The sequence below is a fragment of the Dermacentor silvarum genome, chromosome 1 (genome assembly GCF_013339745.2).
Source record: "Dermacentor silvarum isolate Dsil-2018 chromosome 1, BIME_Dsil_1.4, whole genome shotgun sequence".
Lineage (NCBI taxonomy): Eukaryota > Metazoa > Arthropoda > Arachnida > Ixodida > Ixodidae > Dermacentor > Dermacentor silvarum.
In genome coordinates, this window is record NC_051154.1 from 417,233,558 (window position 1) to 417,252,628 (window position 19,071).

Below are 19,071 nucleotides of genomic sequence, written 5' to 3' on the forward strand. Positions count from 1 at the left end.
GGATGAAAAGATGACAATGTCGTCCAGGTAACACAGGCAGCTTTCCCATTTGAGGCCGGGCAGTACAGTATCGATCATGCGTTCAAATGTGGCTGGCGCACTGCACACACCAAAAGGCATTATATTGAACTCGTAAAGGCCATCAGGTGTTGCAAATGCCGTCTTCTCTTTGTCGGCCTCATGCATGGGGATCTCCCAATATCCAGAACGCAAGTCGAGGCTCGAAAAGTAATGGCACGTTGCAATGTATCCAAAGCATCGTCAATATGCGGCATAGGATAGACATTTTTACGGGTAATTTTGTTCAGTGCTCTATAATCGACACAACAGCGTACCGAACCGTTCTTTCTTTTTAACTAGGACAACAGGAGATGACCAAGGGCTTGCTGAAGGCCTTATAACGTTCCACGCGAGCGTGTCATTGACTTGGTCTTCTATAACCTTGCGTTCAGCAGACGATACACGGTAAGGGTGGCGACGAATGACGCGGGATCCGTCTGTATCGATGCGATGAGTGGCCACGCTTGTTTGACCAAAGCCATCTGAACAAACGTCAAATCAAGGCATCAGTCTGGGTTGGGCTGAGATCTGAACTCACAGGGGCCCTGAGAGCACTGGGTGAACCCTCCGTGGAAGTACACTGTGCGAAAGACGAAAGAGGTGAAGCAGTGGCGACACATACTGGTGCTGCGTCGATTAGGATGGCAACAGTGGACCCCTCCGGTAGCAGAAGTGGCTCTGATGTCGTGTTGTAGGCGGTCAGACTGGCACAGCCGCATGAGAATCGCACTAGACAAGAGGCTATGGCGATTCCCCGAAAAATGCAGCGCTGAGAAGGGGAAACCACTGCGTTGCCGTCGATATTGTCTCTTGATCTAAGGGTAAGAATGCGGGCTAGGCCAGGAGGAAGGACAAAATCTGCCGCTGTGACAAGGTGGGGCGGCGAGGAATCGGCAGCGTCAGAGAGCTCGGTGTCCGTAATATGTATAAGTGGTTGTCCGCACGAAATGACAGCAGATGCAGCTGACTAGACATACCAGCCTAAGATGATCAGATGAGCGCACGACGAAAGCACAGTAAGCTGTATATGATGGCGAATTCCGTCGACGAGGACATGAGCACTACACTGTCCGGTAGGATAAATCGGACACTCATTGGCGCCACATAAGACCGAACCAACATACGGAGTTTGCACTTTTCGTAGACGGAAGCATAGTTCACGATGAATAACAGAGATGGCGGCGGTGTCTAAAAGAGCGTCGACGGATACACCTTCCACACAAACAGCGAGTATATTAGTCGGGCGAGCAGGAGCAATTTGGACAGTTCGCGAACAAGCAATTTCTCCTCCAAAAACTGCAGCGCCTAGTTTTCTAAATGGTTGTAGAAAGAATTGGAGGCAGGATGCAAGTGCGATGAAGTACGGCAGAATGGTGACAGGGAACGACGACCTGGTGACCGAGAAGACCGGGACATGCCTTGCGACAACGGAGGTGAGGGCGAGCGACGTGACGAGGATATATAGGGTCCTAGAACGTAGGCGTCCGATCTGGGCACATAGTCTCTCTGATAGGCGGAATGGCCACGTCATTCATCTTGCTGGCGCGTGCGGCAGAAACGAGATATATGAACACGTATGCCACAGTAGAAACATACTGGGCGGGAAGGCCGCCAGGTAGAGTGGTATTGTTGTACGAGGGCCTACGCTGCCATCGAGGCCAGGTGGTCGCAGACAACGGCCGCAGGTGTAGATGGAACTGGTACCGCAGGCCGCGAAGCAATCTCAGCGTAAGAAGGCGCACAAACAGGCGCAGGACCGTGGCATGTGCGACACTTGTCAGGGATGCCAGTTCTTCTTTAATGATCTTGCGCAAATTTGGAGGAGGAGCGCGCAAAGACGCAATGGCGGTGTTGGCCGGAGCATGGCCGTGCAGCTCCTCTAGCACAATGATGCGGATGAGTCGTTGTCGGTAAGGTGAGCGTCGCAGGAGGCACGTCGAAGACAAAAGGAGCAGATCGTGGCAAGGCGTTGGCATGTCGTGATAATGTCGCTAACTGAAGTGGGGCTCTGATTTACAAGAGCGTTAAAGGCAACGGAATTGATGCCCTTCAGGATATGGCGGACGCGTTCCACTTCGAACATGTCACTCTGAGCACGACAGCAGAGAGCCAGAACGTATTCAATGTAAGAGGTATAAGATTCCTTGGCTTCCAGGATGCGGGTAGCGAGCTGCTGTTTCGCTACTTCGGAGCAGCCAGCAGATGTGCCGAATATCTGACGCAGCTGCGCACCAAATGCTGACCAATCAGGGAAGTCGCGTTCATAGTTGAAAAACTATGTTTGAGCGACCTCAGTCAGGTAGAAAGCAACATTGCGGAGCTTGTGTGCCTCGTCTCAATGGATGCAAGCGCTGACACTGTCGTAATGGTCAAGGCAGTCTTCCACGTCTGCGCCGCGAAGGCTACAAAATAACCGAGGGTAGTGTTGCGGTGTGGTGACGGACCAAATAGGCCCAGCTGGATGAGCCGTGGTGGTGGCAGCAGTGGATGCAGTGGTTTGTGCCATGACTGGTGTTGGCCAGCACAACCGTCGACCAGAGCGGAGCTCCAGTGGTGACCGGTAGAGCAAGAGGACAGGGAAATCAACGTACGCTCCACCACTTGCAGATTACGCTCAGGACGAAGGCAGTGCACTTTTATTTCGACACAGCGTGAGACAACCAACGAGCACAAACCCAACAAATCATGATGATGATTATGAGGATGGGCCTATACAGATGAAGACGATGATGAACTTCACAGTTAGTGCTCACAATATATAGAAAATTAGTGCTATGCCGGGATGCGGTAGTTTAACAGGAACTTGTAGGTTAAGGACACACGTAGGAAAAAAACGATACTTTACTTCCTACGTTTCCGCAGGGGTTCGGCCTTCGTCAGGGATTACATGAAACGGTAAGGCGTTGTGCTTTAATACCTACATGGTATTGGGGCGCACCCACGACACATTGTTGCTATAAGGTACTTGAACGCGTATCGAATCAGCATTACACTTGTCAAACGAGGTAAAACAAAAAATTACGCCACGGCATGGTTGTAAGAAAAGGTACGTACAGGTTCACAGAGCAGCAAATGTAACCAACCATGTACCCAAGAACAGGGTTTACAGAAAGATGACAGAACTAATATCATGCACGCAAAACATTTCTTTCCCTAAATTGTACTTTCTCTAACATTTCCAACTGCCAACTAAATTGTGCATAAATATGCACTAAAAAGCATTTCTCGGAATCCTCATTTTATTCTTAGCCTGTCTCTATCGTAGCACTGCCAACATAAGTAACCCTTTCGGCCAGTCTGTGTACTTGTGCACGTAGTCAGCATCTTCCCAATGACACCAGTACGGCCGCTGCCTCGCACGTTACGTGATCAAATGATTTGGCATTCCCTCCCTGCATTACTAAACTAATATCATGCACGCAACACTTTTGTTTCTCTAAATTGTATTTTCTCTAACATTTCCAACTGCCAACTAAATTGTGCATAAATATGCACTAAAAAAAGCATTTCTCGGAATCCTCATTTTATTCTTAGCCTGTCTCTATTGTAGCACTGTCAACATAAGTAACCCTTTAGGCCAGTCTGTTTACTTGTGCACGTAGTCAGCATCTTCCCAATGACAGCAGTACGGCCGCTGCCTCGCACGTACGTGATCAAATGATTTGGCATTCCCTCCCTGCATTACTAAACTAATATCATGCACGCAACACTTTTGTTTCTCTAAATTGTATTTTCTCTAACATTTCCAACTGCCAACTAAATTGTGCATAAATATGCACTAAAAAAGCATTTCTCGGAATCCTCATTTTATTCTTAGCCTGTCTCTATTGTAGCACTGTCAACATAAGTAACCCTTTAGGCCAGTCTGTTTACTTGTGCACGTAGTCAGCATCTTCCCAATGACACAGTACGGCCGCTGCCTCGCACGTTACGTGATCAAATGATTTGGCATTCCCTCCCTGCATTACTAAACTAATATCATGCACGCAACACTTTTGTTTCCCTAAATTGTACTTTCTCTAACATTTCCAACTGCCAACTAAATTGTGCATAAATATGCACTAAAAAAGCATTTCTCGGAATCCTCATTTTATTCTTAGCCTGTCTCTATTGTAGCACTGTCAACATAAGTAACCCTTTAGGCCAGTCTGTTTACTTGTGCACGTAGTCAGCATCTTCCCAATGACAGCAGTACGGCCGCTGCCTCGCACGTACGTGATCAAATGATTTGGCATTCCCTCCCTGCATTACTAAACTAATATCATGCACGCAACACTTTTGTTTCTCTAAATTGTATTTTCTCTAACATTTCCAACTGCCAACTAAATTGTGCATAAATATGCACTAAAAAAGCATTTCTCGGAATCCTCATTTTATTCTTAGCCTGTCTCTATTGTAGCACTGTCAACATAAGTAACCCTTTAGGCCAGTCTGTTTACTTGTGCACGTAGTCAGCATCTTCCCAATGACAGCAGTACGGCCGCTGCCTCGCACGTAACGTGATCAAATGATTTGGCATTCCCTCCCTGCATTACTAAACTAATATCATGCACGCAACACTTTTGTTTCTCTAAATTGTATTTTCTCTAACATTTCCAACTGCCAACTAAATTGTGCATAAATATGCACTAAAAAAGCATTTCTCGGAATCCTCATTTTATTCTTAGCCTGTCTCTATTGTAGCACTGTCAACATAAGTAACCCTTTAGGCCAGTCTGTTTACTTGTGCACGTAGTCAGCATCTTCCCAATGACAGCAGTACGGCCGCTGCCTCGCACGTTACGTGATCAAATGATTTGGCATTCCCTCCCTGCATTACTAAACTAATATCATGCACGCAACACTTTTGTTTCTCTAAATTGTACTTTCTCTAACATTTCCAACTGCCAACTAAATTGTGCATAAATATGCACTAAAAAAGCATTTCTCGGAATCCTCATTTTATTCTTAGCCTGTCTCTATTGTAGCACTGTCAACATAAGTAACCCTTTAGGCCAGTCTGTTTACTTGTGCACGTAGTCAGCATCTTCCCAATGACACCAGTACGGCCGCTGCCTCGCACGTTACGTGATCAAATGATTTGGCATTCCCTCCCTGCATTACTAAACTAATATCATGCACGCAACACTTTTGTTTCTCTAAATTGTATTTTCTCTAACATTTCCAACTGCCAACTAAATTGTGCATAAATATGCACTAAAAACATTTCTCGGAATCCTCATTTTATTCTTAGCCTGTCTCTATAGTAGCTCTGTCAACATAAGCAACCCTTTAGGCCAGTCTGTTTACTTGTGCACGTAATCAGCATCTGCCCAATGACAGCAGTACTGGCCGCTGCCTCGCACGTAACGTGATCAAATGATTTGGCATTCCCTCCCTGCATTACTAAACTAATATCATGCACGCAACACTTTTGTTTCTCTAAATTGTATTTTCTCTAACATTTCCAACTGCCAACTAAATTGTGCATAAATATGCACTAAAAAAGCATTTCTCGGAATCCTCATTTTATTCTTAGCCTGTCTCTATTGTAGCACTGTCAACATAAGTAACCCTTTAGGCCAGTCTGTTTACTTGTGCACGTAGTCAGCATCTTCCCAATGACAGCAGTACGGCCGCTGCCTCGCACGTAACGTGATCAAATGATTTGGCATTCCCTCCCTGCATTACTAAACTAATATCATGCACGCAACACTTTTGTTTCTCTAAATTGTATTTTCTCTAACATTTCCAACTGCCAACTAAATTGTGCATAAATATGCACTAAAAAAGCATTTCTCGGAATCCTCATTTTATTCTTAGCCTGTCTCTATTGTAGCACTGTCAACATAAGTAACCCTTTAGGCCAGTCTGTTTACTTGTGCACGTAGTCAGCATCTTCCCAATGACAGCAGTACGGCCGCTGCCTCGCACGTACGTGATCAAATGATTTGGCATTCCCTCCCTGCATTACTAAACTAATATCATGCACGCAACACTTTTGTTTCTCTAAATTGTACTTTCTCTAACATTTCCAACTGCCAACTAAATTGTGCATAAATATGCACTAAAAAAGCATTTCTCGGAATCCTCATTTTATTCTTAGCCTGTCTCTATTGTAGCACTGTCAACATAAGTAACCCTTTAGGCCAGTCTGTTTACTTGTGCACGTAGTCAGCATCTTCCCAATGACAGCAGTACGGCCGCTGCCTCGCACGTAACGTGATCAAATGATTTGGCATTCCCTCCCTGCATTACTAAACTAATATCATGCACGCAACACTTTTGTTTCTCTAAATTGTATTTTCTCTAACATTTCCAACTGCCAACTAAATTGTGCATAAATATGCACTAAAAAAGCATTTCTCGGAATCCTCATTTTATTCTTAGCCTGTCTCTATTGTAGCACTGTCAACATAAGTAACCCTTTAGGCCAGTCTGTTTACTTGTGCACGTAGTCAGCATCTTCCCAATGACACAGTACGGCCGCTGCCTCGCACGTAACGTGATCAAATGATTTGGCATTCCCTCCCTGCATTACTAAACTAATATCATGCACGCAACACTTTTGTTTCTCTAAATTGTATTTTCTCTAACATTTCCAACTGCCAACTAAATTGTGCATAAATATGCACTAAAAAAGCATTTCTCGGAATCCTCATTTTATTCTTAGCCTGTCTCTATTGTAGCACTGTCAACATAAGTAACCCTTTAGGCCAGTCTGTTTACTTGTGCACGTAGTCAGCATCTTCCCAATGACAGCAGTACGGCCGCTGCCTCGCACGTAACGTGATCAAATGATTTGGCATTCCCTCCCTGCATTACTAAACTAATATCATGCACGCAACACTTTTGTTTCTCTAAATTGTATTTTCTCTAACATTTCCAACTGCCAACTAAATTGTGCATAAATATGCACTAAAAAAGCATTTCTCGGAATCCTCATTTTATTCTTAGCCTGTCTCTATTGTAGCACTGTCAACATAAGTAACCCTTTAGGCCAGTCTGTTTACTTGTGCACGTAGTCAGCATCTTCCCAATGACAGCAGTACGGCCGCTGCCTCGCACGTACGTGATCAAATGATTTGGCATTCCCTCCCTGCATTACTAAACTAATATCATGCACGCAACACTTTTGTTTCTCTAAATTGTACTTTCTCTAACATTTCCAACTGCCAACTAAATTGTGCATAAATATGCACTAAAAAAGCATTTCTCGGAATCCTCATTTTATTCTTAGCCTGTCTCTATTGTAGCACTGTCAACATAAGTAACCCTTTAGGCCAGTCTGTTTACTTGTGCACGTAGTCAGCATCTTCCCAATGACAGCAGTACGGCCGCTGCCTCGCACGTAACGTGATCAAATGATTTGGCATTCCCTCCCTGCATTACTAAACTAATATCATGCACGCAACACTTTTGTTTCCCTAAATTGTACTTTCTCTAACATTTCCAACTGCCAACTAAATTGTGCATAAATATGCACTAAAAAAGCATTTCTCGGAATCCTCATTTTATTCTTAGCCTGTCTCTATTGTAGCACTGTCAACATAAGTAACCCTTTAGGCCAGTCTGTTTACTTGTGCACGTAGTCAGCATCTTCCCAATGACAGCAGTACGGCCGCTGCCTCGCACGTAACGTGATCAAATGATTTGGCATTCCCTCCCTGCATTACTAAACTAATATCATGCACGCAACACTTTTGTTTCTCTAAATTGTATTTTCTCTAACATTTCCAACTGCCAACTAAATTGTGCATAAATATGCACTAAAAAAGCATTTCTCGGAATCCTCATTTTATTCTTAGCCTGTCTCTATTGTAGCACTGTCAACATAAGTAACCCTTTAGGCCAGTCTGTTTACTTGTGCACGTAGTCAGCATCTTCCCAATGACACAGTACGGCCGCTGCCTCGCACGTACGTGATCAAATGATTTGGCATTCCCTCCCTGCATTACTAAACTAATATCATGCACGCAACACTTTTGTTTCCCTAAATTGTACTTTCTCTAACATTTCCAACTGCCAACTAAATTGTGCATAAATATGCACTAAAAAAAGCATTTCTCGGAATCCTCATTTTATTCTTAGCCTGTCTCTATTGTAGCACTGTCAACATAAGTAACCCTTTAGGCCAGTCTGTTTACTTGTGCACGTAGTCAGCATCTTCCCAATGACAGCAGTACGGCCGCTGCCTCGCACGTAACGTGATCAAATGATTTGGCATTCCCTCCCTGCATTACTAAACTAATATCATGCACGCAACACTTTTGTTTCTCTAAATTGTATTTTCTCTAACATTTCCAACTGCCAACTAAATTGTGCATAAATATGCACTAAAAAAAGCATTTCTCGGAATCCTCATTTTATTCTTAGCCTGTCTCTATTGTAGCACTGTCAACATAAGTAACCCTTTAGGCCAGTCTGTTTACTTGTGCACGTAGTCAGCATCTTCCCAATGACAGCAGTACGGCCGCTGCCTCGCACGTACGTGATCAAATGATTTGGCATTCCCTCCCTGCATTACTAAACTAATATCATGCACGCAACACTTTTGTTTCTCTAAATTGTACTTTTCTCTAACATTTCCAACTGCCAACTAAATTGTGCATAAATATGCACTAAAAAAGCATGCACTAAAAAAGCATTTCTCGGAATCCTCATTTTATTCTTAGCCTGTCTCTATTGTAGCACTGTCAACATAAGTAACCCTTTAGGCCAGTCTGTTTACTTGTGCACGTAGTCAGCATCTTCCCAATGACAGCAGTACGGCCGCTGCCTCGCACGTAACGTGATCAAATGATTTGGCATTCCCTCCCTGCATTACTAAACTAATATCATGCACGCAACACTTTTGTTTCTCTAAATTGTATTTTCTCTAACATTTCCAACTGCCAACTAAATTGTGCATAAATATGCACTAAAAAAAGCATTTCTCGGAATCCTCATTTTATTCTTAGCCTGTCTCTATTGTAGCACTGTCAACATAAGTAACCCTTTAGGCCAGTCTGTTTACTTGTGCACGTAGTCAGCATCTTCCCAATGACAGCAGTACGGCCGCTGCCTCGCACGTACGTGATCAAATGATTTGGCATTCCCTCCCTGCATTACTAAACTAATATCATGCACGCAACACTTTTGTTTCTCTAAATTGTATTTCTCTAACATTTCCAACTGCCAACTAAATTGTGCATAAATATGCACTAAAAAAGCATTTCTCGGAATCCTCATTTTATTCTTAGCCTGTCTCTATTGTAGCACTGTCAACATAAGTAACCCTTTAGGCCAGTCTGTTTACTTGTGCACGTAGTCAGCATCTTCCCAATGACAGCAGTACGGCCGCTGCCTCGCACGTAACGTGATCAAATGATTTGGCATTCCCTCCCTGCATTACTAAACTAATATCATGCACGCAACACTTTTGTTTCTCTAAATTGTATTTTCTCTAACATTTCCAACTGCCAACTAAATTGTGCATAAATATGCACTAAAAAAGCATTTCTCGGAATCCTCATTTTATTCTTAGCCTGTCTCTATTGTAGCACTGTCAACATAAGTAACCCTTTAGGCCAGTCTGTTTACTTGTGCACGTAGTCAGCATCTTCCCAATGACAGCAGTACGGCCGCTGCCTCGCACGTAACGTGATCAAATGATTTGGCATTCCCTCCCTGCATTACTAAACTAATATCATGCACGCAACACTTTTGTTTCTCTAAATTGTATTTTCTCTAACATTTCCAACTGCCAACTAAATTGTGCATAAATATGCACTAAAAAAGCATTTCTCGGAATCCTCATTTTATTCTTAGCCTGTCTCTATTGTAGCACTGTCAACATAAGTAACCCTTTAGGCCAGTCTGTTTACTTGTGCACGTAGTCAGCATCTTCCCAATGACAGCAGTACGGCCGCTGCCTCGCACGTAACGTGATCAAATGATTTGGCATTCCCTCCCTGCATTACTAAACTAATATCATGCACGCAACACTTTTGTTTCCCTAAATTGTACTTTCTCTAACATTTCCAACTGCCAACTAAATTGTGCATAAATATGCACTAAAAAAGCATTTCTCGGAATCCTCATTTTATTCTTAGCCTGTCTCTATTGTAGCACTGTCAACATAAGTAACCCTTTAGGCCAGTCTGTTTACTTGTGCACGTAGTCAGCATCTTCCCAATGACAGCAGTACGGCCGCTGCCTCGCACGTAACGTGATCAAATGATTTGGCATTCCCTCCCTGCATTACTAAACTAATATCATGCACGCAACACTTTTGTTTCTCTAAATTGTATTTTCTCTAACATTTCCAACTGCCAACTAAATTGTGCATAAATATGCACTAAAAAAGCATTTCTCGGAATCCTCATTTTATTCTTAGCCTGTCTCTATTGTAGCACTGTCAACATAAGTAACCCTTTAGGCCAGTCTGTTTACTTGTGCACGTAGTCAGCATCTTCCCAATGACAGCAGTACGGCCGCTGCCTCGCACGTAACGTGATCAAATGATTTGGCATTCCCTCCCTGCATTACTAAACTAATATCATGCACGCAACACTTTTGTTTCTCTAAATTGTATTTTCTCTAACATTTCCAACTGCCAACTAAATTGTGCATAAATATGCACTAAAAAAGCATTTCTCGGAATCCTCATTTTATTCTTAGCCTGTCTCTATTGTAGCACTGTCAACATAAGTAACCCTTTAGGCCAGTCTGTTTACTTGTGCACGTAGTCAGCATCTTCCCAATGACACTAGTATGGCCGCTGCCTCGCACGTTACGTGATCAAATGATTTGGCATTCCCTCCCTGCATTACTAAACTAATATCATGCACGCAACACTTTTGTTTCCCTAAATTGTACTTTCTCTAACATTTCCAACTGCCAACTAAATTGTGCATAAATATGCACTAAAAAAAGCATTTCTCGGAATCCTCATTTTATTCTTAGCCTGTCTCTATTGTAGCACTGTCAACATAAGTAACCCTTTAGGCCAGTCTGTTTACTTGTGCACGTAGTCAGCATCTTCCCAATGACAGCAGTACGGCCGCTGCCTCGCACGTACGTGATCAAATGATTTGGCATTCCCTCCCTGCATTACTAAACTAATATCATGCACGCAACACTTTTGTTTCTCTAAATTGTATTTTCTCTAACATTTCCAACTGCCAACTAAATTGTGCATAAATATGCACTAAAAAAAGCATTTCTCGGAATCCTCATTTTATTCTTAGCCTGTCTCTATTGTAGCACTGTCAACATAAGTAACCCTTTAGGCCAGTCTGTTTACTTGTGCACGTAGTCAGCATCTTCCCAATGACACAGTACGGCCGCTGCCTCGCACGTAACGTGATCAAATGATTTGGCATTCCCTCCCTGCATTACTAAACTAATATCATGCACGCAACACTTTTGTTTCTCTAAATTGTATTTCTCTAACATTTCCAACTGCCAACTAAATTGTGCATAAATATGCACTAAAAAAGCATTTCTCGGAATCCTCATTTTATTCTTAGCCTGTCTCTATTGTAGCACTGTCAACATAAGTAACCCTTTAGGCCAGTCTGTTTACTTGTGCACGTAGTCAGCATCTTCCCAATGACAGCAGTACGGCCGCTGCCTCGCACGTACGTGATCAAATGATTTGGCATTCCCTCCCTGCATTACTAAACTAATATCATGCACGCAACACTTTTGTTTCTCTAAATTGTATTTTCTCTAACATTTCCAACTGCCAACTAAATTGTGCATAAATATGCACTAAAAAAGCATTTCTCGGAATCCTCATTTTATTCTTAGCCTGTCTCTATTGTAGCACTGTCAACATAAGTAACCCTTTAGGCCAGTCTGTTTACTTGTGCACGTAGTCAGCATCTTCCCAATGACAGCAGTACGGCCGCTGCCTCGCACGTAACGTGATCAAATGATTTGGCATTCCCTCCCTGCATTACTAAACTAATATCATGCACGCAACACTTTTGTTTCTCTAAATTGTATTTTCTCTAACATTTCCAACTGCCAACTAAATTGTGCATAAATATGCACTAAAAAAGCATTTCTCGGAATCCTCATTTTATTCTTAGCCTGTCTCTATTGTAGCACTGTCAACATAAGTAACCCTTTAGGCCAGTCTGTTTACTTGTGCACGTAGTCAGCATCTTCCCAATGACAGCAGTACGGCCGCTGCCTCGCACGTAACGTGATCAAATGATTTGGCATTCCCTCCCTGCATTACTAAACTAATATCATGCACGCAACACTTTTGTTTCTCTAAATTGTATTTTCTCTAACATTTCCAACTGCCAACTAAATTGTGCATAAATATGCACTAAAAAAGCATTTCTCGGAATCCTCATTTTATTCTTAGCCTGTCTCTATTGTAGCACTGTCAACATAAGTAACCCTTTAGGCCAGTCTGTTTACTTGTGCACGTAGTCAGCATCTTCCCAATGACACTAGTACGGCCGCTGCCTCGCACGTACGTGATCAAATGATTTGGCATTCCCTCCCTGCATTACTAAACTAATATCATGCACGCAACACTTTTGTTTCTCTAAATTGTACTTTCTCTAACATTTCCAACTGCCAACTAAATTGTGCATAAATATGCACTAAAAAAGCATTTCTCGGAATCCTCATTTTATTCTTAGCCTGTCTCTATTGTAGCACTGTCAACATAAGTAACCCTTTAGGCCAGTCTGTTTACTTGTGCACGTAGTCAGCATCTTCCCAATGACAGCAGTACGGCCGCTGCCTCGCACGTAACGTGATCAAATGATTTGGCATTCCCTCCCTGCATTACTAAACTAATATCATGCACGCAACACTTTTGTTTCTCTAAATTGTATTTTCTCTAACATTTCCAACTGCCAACTAAATTGTGCATAAATATGCACTAAAAAAAGCATTTCTCGGAATCCTCATTTTATTCTTAGCCTGTCTCTATTGTAGCACTGTCAACATAAGTAACCCTTTAGGCCAGTCTGTTTACTTGTGCACGTAGTCAGCATCTTCCCAATGACAGCAGTACGGCCGCTGCCTCGCACGTAACGTGATCAAATGATTTGGCATTCCCTCCCTGCATTACTAAACTAATATCATGCACGCAACACTTTTGTTTCTCTAAATTGTATTTTCTCTAACATTTCCAACTGCCAACTAAATTGTGCATAAATATGCACTAAAAAAGCATTTCTCGGAATCCTCATTTTATTCTTAGCCTGTCTCTATTGTAGCACTGTCAACATAAGTAACCCTTTAGGCCAGTCTGTTTACTTGTGCACGTAGTCAGCATCTTCCCAATGACAGCAGTACGGCCGCTGCCTCGCACGTAACGTGATCAAATGATTTGGCATTCCCTCCCTGCATTACTAAACTAATATCATGCACGCAACACTTTTGTTTCTCTAAATTGTATTTTCTCTAACATTTCCAACTGCCAACTAAATTGTGCATAAATATGCACTAAAAAAGCATTTCTCGGAATCCTCATTTTATTCTTAGCCTGTCTCTATTGTAGCACTGTCAACATAAGTAACCCTTTAGGCCAGTCTGTTTACTTGTGCACGTAGTCAGCATCTTCCCAATGACAGCAGTACGGCCGCTGCCTCGCACGTAACGTGATCAAATGATTTGGCATTCCCTCCCTGCATTACTAAACTAATATCATGCACGCAACACTTTTGTTTCTCTAAATTGTATTTTCTCTAACATTTCCAACTGCCAACTAAATTGTGCATAAATATGCACTAAAAAAGCATTTCTCGGAATCCTCATTTTATTCTTAGCCTGTCTCTATTGTAGCACTGTCAACATAAGTAACCCTTTAGGCCAGTCTGTTTACTTGTGCACGTAGTCAGCATCTTCCCAATGACACTAGTATGGCCGCTGCCTCGCACGTTACGTGATCAAATGATTTGGCATTCCCTCCCTGCATTACTAAACTAATATCATGCACGCAACACTTTTGTTTCCCTAAATTGTACTTTCTCTAACATTTCCAACTGCCAACTAAATTGTGCATAAATATGCACTAAAAAAGCATTTCTCGGAATCCTCATTTTATTCTTAGCCTGTCTCTATTGTAGCACTGTCAACATAAGTAACCCTTTAGGCCAGTCTGTTTACTTGTGCACGTAGTCAGCATCTTCCCAATGACACCAGTATGGCCGCTGCCTCGCACGTAACGTGATCAAATGATTTGGCATTCCCTCCCTGCATTACTAAACTAATATCATGCACGCAACACTTTTGTTTCTCTAAATTGTATTTTTTTACCATTTCCAACTGCCAACTAAATTGTGCATAAATATGCACTAAAAAAGCATTTCTCGGAATCCTCATTTTATTCTTAGCCTGTCTCTATTGTAGCACTGTCAACATAAGTAACCCTTTAGGCCAGTCTGTTTACTTGTGCACGTAGTCAGCATCTTCCCAATGACAGCAGTACGGCCGCTGCCTCGCACGTAACGTGATCAAATGATTTGGCATTCCCTCCCTGCATTACTAAACTAATATCATGCACGCAACACTTTTGTTTCTCTAAATTGTATTTTCTCTAACATTTCCAACTGCCAACTAAATTGTGCATAAATATGCACTAAAAAAGCATTTCTCGGAATCCTCATTTTATTCTTAGCCTGTCTCTATTGTAGCACTGTCAACATAAGTAACCCTTTAGGCCAGTCTGTTTACTTGTGCACGTAGTCAGCATCTTCCCAATGACAGCAGTACGGCCGCTGCCTCGCACGTAACGTGATCAAATGATTTGGCATTCCCTCCCTGCATTACTAAACTAATATCATGCACGCAACACTTTTGTTTCCCTAAATTGTACTTTCTCTAACATTTCCAACTGCCAACTAAATTGTGCATAAATATGCACTAAAAAAGCATTTCTCGGAATCCTCATTTTATTCTTAGCCTGTCTCTATTGTAGCACTGTCAACATAAGTAACCCTTTAGGCCAGTCTGTTTACTTGTGCACGTAGTCAGCATCTTCCCAATGACAGCAGTACGGCCGCTGCCTCGCACGTAACGTGATCAAATGATTTGGCATTCCCTCCCTGCATTACTAAACTAATATCATGCACGCAACACTTTTGTTTCTCTAAATTGTATTTTCTCTAACATTTCCAACTGCCAACTAAATTGTGCATAAATATGCACTAAAAAAAGCATTTCTCGGAATCCTCATTTTATTCTTAGCCTGTCTCTATTGTAGCACTGTCAACATAAGTAACCCTTTAGGCCAGTCTGTTTACTTGTGCACGTAGTCAGCATCTTCCCAATGACAGCAGTACGGCCGCTGCCTCGCACGTAACGTGATCAAATGATTTGGCATTCCCTCCCTGCATTACTAAACTAATATCATGCACGCAACACTTTTGTTTCTCTAAATTGTATTTTCTCTAACATTTCCAACTGCCAACTAAATTGTGCATAAATATGCACTAAAAAAGCATTTCTCGGAATCCTCATTTTATTCTTAGCCTGTCTCTATTGTAGCACTGTCAACATAAGTAACCCTTTAGGCCAGTCTGTTTACTTGTGCACGTAGTCAGCATCTTCCCAATGACAGCAGTACGGCCGCTGCCTCGCACGTAACGTGATCAAATGATTTGGCATTCCCTCCCTGCATTACTAAACTAATATCATGCACGCAACACTTTTGTTTCTCTAAATTGTATTTTCTCTAACATTTCCAACTGCCAACTAAATTGTGCATAAATATGCACTAAAAAAGCATTTCTCGGAATCCTCATTTTATTCTTAGCCTGTCTCTATTGTAGCACTGTCAACATAAGTAACCCTTTAGGCCAGTCTGTTTACTTGTGCACGTAGTCAGCATCTTCCCAATGACACTAGTACTGGCCGCTGCCTCGCACGTTACGTGATCAAATGATTTGGCATTCCCTCCCTGCATTACTAAACTAATATCATGCACGCAACACTTTTGTTTCTCTAAATTGTACTTTCTCTAACATTTCCAACTGCCAACTAAATTGTGCATAAATATGCACTAAAAAGCATTTCTCGGAATCCTCATTTTATTCTTAGCCTGTCTCTATTGTAGCACTGTCAACATAAGTAACCCTTTAGGCCAGTCTGTTTACTTGTGCACGTAGTCAGCATCTTCCCAATGACAGCAGTACGGCCGCTGCCTCGCACGTAACGTGATCAAATGATTTGGCATTCCCTCCCTGCATTACTAAACTAATATCATGCACGCAACACTTTTGTTTCTCTAAATTGTATTTTCTCTAACATTTCCAACTGCCAACTAAATTGTGCATAAATATGCACTAAAAAAGCATTTCTCGGAATCCTCATTTTATTCTTAGCCTGTCTCTATTGTAGCACTGTCAACATAAGTAACCCTTTAGGCCAGTCTGTTTACTTGTGCACGTAGTCAGCATCTTCCCAATGACACTAGTACGGCCGCTGCCTCGCACGTAACGTGATCAAATGATTTGGCATTCCCTCCCTGCATTACTAAACTAATATCATGCACGCAACACTTTTGTTTCTCTAAATTGTACTTTCTCTAACATTTCCAACTGCCAACTAAATTGTGCATAAATATGCACTAAAAAAGCATTTCTCGGAATCCTCATTTTATTCTTAGCCTGTCTCTATTGTAGCACTGTCAACATAAGTAACCCTTTAGGCCAGTCTGTTTACTTGTGCACGTAGTCAGCATCTTCCCAATGACAGCAGTACGGCCGCTGCCTCGCACGTAACGTGATCAAATGATTTGGCATTCCCTCCCTGCATTACTAAACTAATATCATGCACGCAACACTTTTGTTTCTCTAAATTGTATTTTCTCTAACATTTCCAACTGCCAACTAAATTGTGCATAAATATGCACTAAAAAAGCATTTCTCGGAATCCTCATTTTATTCTTAGCCTGTCTCTATTGTAGCACTGTCAACATAAGTAACCCTTTAGGCCAGTCTGTTTACTTGTGCACGTAGTCAGCATCTTCCCAATGACAGCAGTACGGCCGCTGCCTCGCACGTAACGTGATCAAATGATTTGGCATTCCCTCCCTGCATTACTAAACTAATATCATGCACGCAACACTTTTGTTTCTCTAAATTGTATTTTCTCTAACATTTCCAACTGCCAACTAAATTGTGCATAAATATGCACTAAAAAAGCATTTCTCGGAATCCTCATTTTATTCTTAGCCTGTCTCTATTGTAGCACTGTCAACATAAGTAACCCTTTAGGCCAGTCTGTTTACTTGTGCACGTAGTCAGCATCTTCCCAATGACACTAGTATGGCCGCTGCCTCGCACGTTACGTGATCAAATGATTTGGCATTCCCTCCCTGCATTACTAAACTAATATCATGCACGCAACACTTTTGTTTCCCTAAATTGTACTTTCTCTAACATTTCCAACTGCCAACTAAATTGTGCATAAATATGCACTAAAAAAGCATTTCTCGGAATCCTCATTTTATTCTTAGCCTGTCTCTATCGTAGCACTGCTAACATAAGTAACCCTTTAGGCCAGTCTGTTTACTTGTGCACGTAGTCAGCATCTTCCCAATGACACCAGTATGGCCGCTGCCTCGCACGTAACGTGATCAAATGATTTGGCATTCCCTCCCTGCATTACTAAACTAATATCATGCACGCAACACTTTTGTTTCTCTAAATTGTATTTTCTCTAACATTTCCAACTGCCAACTAAATTGTGCATAAATATGCACTAAAAAAGCATTTCTCGGAATCCTCATTTTATTCTTAGCCTGTCTCTATTGTAGCACTGTCAACATAAGTAACCCTTTAGGCCAGTCTGTTTACTTGTGCACGTAGTCAGCATCTTCCCAATGACAGCAGTACGGCCGCTGCCTCGCAAGTAACGTGATCAAATGATTTGGCATTCCCTCCCTGCATTACTAAACTAATATCATGCACGCAACACTTTTGTTTCTCTAAATTGTATTTTTTTACCATTTCCAACTGCCAACTAAATTGTGCATAAATATGCACTAAAAAAAGCATTTCTCGGAATCCTCATTTTATTCTTAGCCTGTCTCTATTGTAGCACTGTCAACATAAGTAACCCTTTAGGCCAGTCTGTTTACTTGTGCACGTAGTCAGCATCTTCCCAATGACACTAGTATGGCCGCTGCCTCGCACGTTACGTGATCAAATGATTTGGCATTCCCTCCCTGCATTACTAAACTAATATCATGCACGCAACACTTTTGTTTCCCTAAATTGTACTTTCTCTAACATTTCCAACTGCCAACTAAATTGTGCATAAATATGCACTAAAAAAGCATTTCTCGGAATCCTCATTTTATTCTTAGCCTGTCTCTATTGTAGCACTGTCAACATAAGTAACCCTTTAGGCCAGTCTGTTTACTTGTGCACGTAGTCAGCATCTTCCCAATGACAGCAGTACGGCCGCTGCCTCGCACGTAACGTGATCAAATGATTTGGCATTCCCTCCCTGCATTACTAAACTAATATCATGCACGCAACACTTTTGTTTCTCTAAATTGTATTTTCTCTAACATTTCCAACTGCCAACTAAATTGTGCATAAATATGCACTAAAAAAGCATTTCTCGGAATCCTCATTTTATTCTTAGCCTGTCTCTATTGTAGCACTGTCAACATAAGTAACCCTTTAGGCCAGTCTGTTTACTTGTGCACGTAGTCAGCATCTTCCCAATGACAGCAGTACGGCCGCTGCCTCGCACGTAACGTGATCAAATGATTTGGCATTCCCTCCCTGCATTACTAAACTAATATCATGCACGCAACACTTTTGTTTCTCTAAATTGTACTTTCTCTAACATTTCCAACTGCCAACTAAATTGTGCATAAATATGCACTAAAAAAGCATTTCTCGGAATCCTCATTTTATTCTTAGCCTGTCTCTATTGTAGCACTGTCAACATAAGTAACCCTTTAGGCCAGTCTGTTTACTTGTGCACGTAGTCAGCATCTTCCCAATGACACTAGTATGGCCGCTGCCTCGCACGTTACGTGATCAAATGATTTGGCAT